We start from the raw sequence: 1,969 nt of genomic DNA, 5'->3' as shown, positions 1-1,969 counted from the left end.
CTGGGTATAAGATTCTTGTTTGGCATCTGTTTTCATTCAGGGCTTGGTAAATGTTGTTCCAGGCCCTTCTAGCTTTTAGGGTCTGGATTGAAAAATCTGCTGATATCTGTATTGGTGTTCCCCTGAATGTAATTTGATTCTTTTCTCTCATGACCTTTAAAATTCTGTCTTTATTTTGTATGTTAGGAATTTTCTTAATAATGTGCCTTGTGTGGGTCTGTTATAATTTTGTATATTTGGAATCCTATAAGTCTCTTGTGCCTGGTTTTCCATTTCATTCTTCAGATTTGGAAAATTTTCTGATATTATTTCATTGAATAGATTGTTTATTACTTTGGTTTGTTTCTGTAAGCCTTCCTCAATCCCAATAATTCTTAAATTTGTCCTTTTCATGATATCCCATAATTATTTTAGATTCTGTTCATGATTTATTACCATCTTCTCTGTTTTGTCCACTTTGGTTTCAAGATTAAATATTTTGTCTTCCATGTCTGAGGTTCTGTCTTCCAGGTGTTCTATCCTATTGTTTATGCTTTCTATGGAGTTTTTAACTTGGTTTGTTGTTTCCTTCATTTCAAGGATTTCTGTTTTTTTTTTCAATATCTCTAACTCTTGAAATGATCTCTTGTTTCACATATTTGCTCTTTTAACTGTTGATTGGTCAATCATTTAATGCCTACATTTGCTCTTTCATCTCCTCGTTTGCTTCCCTGATTGTTTTAATTATATACATTCTGAACTCCCTTTCTGACATTTCTTCTGCTGTGCTGTCATTGGGTTTTATTGATATAGTATCTAGGTTTGTTTGGGACATTTTCTTCCCTTGTTTTCTCATATTGGTCTTATGTCAGTGGGACTCTGAGATATTGCAGATATCCTCTATTGGCTTATAGTGTCCCTGTAGATTTGCAATATATACCACCTCCCAGCCTTCAGTAGCCTGAGGTCTTGGCGGAACTTGATAATGCAGTGCTGCAGAAGAAAGCTACCCCTAGTCCGCTACTGGTTCCAGGGCTTGGAGCTGGCTCTGTGTAGAAACGCTCTCACTGGGTGGTCTGCTCTGAGAAGCTGGCCATGAAATGCACCTGCCATCGGAGGGAGCAGGGCTGCTTGGAGAAGTTTCTGGTTGTCTTTCCTGGTCCCAGAGGGTGCCTGCAGGCTGGAGTCTCTGCTGGCTCCGGGACTTGTGGCTGGCTCTGTGTAGAAAGGCTCTTACTGAGTGGTCTGCTCTGAGAAGCTACACTTGAAAGGCACCTGCCATCCAAGGGAGCAGGGCTGCTTGGGGAAGTCACTGGCTGCCCTGTCCTGGTCCTTGAAGCTGCCTGTGGGCCAGAACTCACTGCTGGCCCTGGGACTTTGAGCTGTTTCTGTGCAGAAAGGCTCTCACTGGGGGGCTTGCTCTGAGAAGCTGGCCATGTGTGAGGAGCCCACCACTGGAATGTGCAGGGCTACGTGGGGAAAACTCTAGCTGCCCTTCCCTGTTCTGAGAAGCCACCCCTATCCGTGTCTGCCACCTGGGCAGAATTTCACCTGGGGTGGAAGACTCACCCCGTGGCTCTATTATAGTCTGAATCTCTCAATGCCTCCCCTTCTTGAATCCTGGGTTCTGGAGCAACAGGAGATGCACTCACCCTCCAGTTCACCATCTTGGATTGCCCCGTGGAAAGAGCCTGTGGCTGGAGGGAGCAGGGCCACCTGGAGAAGTCTCTGGCTTCCCTGCCCTGGTCTCAGAGGGTGCCTGCAGGCCGGAGCTCTCTGCTGACTCCAGGACTTGTGTCTTGCTCTGTGTAGAAAGGCTCTCACTGGGTGGTCTGCTCTGAGAAGATAGCCTTGAAAGGCACCTGCTTTTGGAGGGAGGAGGGCTGCTTGGGAAAGTCCCTGGTTGCCCTGTCCTGGTCCTTGAAGCTGTCTGTGGGCTGGAGCTCACTGCTGGCTCTGGGACTCAGAGCTGGTTCTGTGCAGAAAGGCT

The sequence above is a fragment of the Sciurus carolinensis genome, unplaced genomic scaffold, assembly GCF_902686445.1.
Source record: "Sciurus carolinensis unplaced genomic scaffold, mSciCar1.2, whole genome shotgun sequence".
In the NCBI taxonomy this organism is placed as follows: domain Eukaryota; kingdom Metazoa; phylum Chordata; class Mammalia; order Rodentia; family Sciuridae; genus Sciurus; species Sciurus carolinensis.
Note: the sequence above shows the minus strand (reverse complement) of the source record.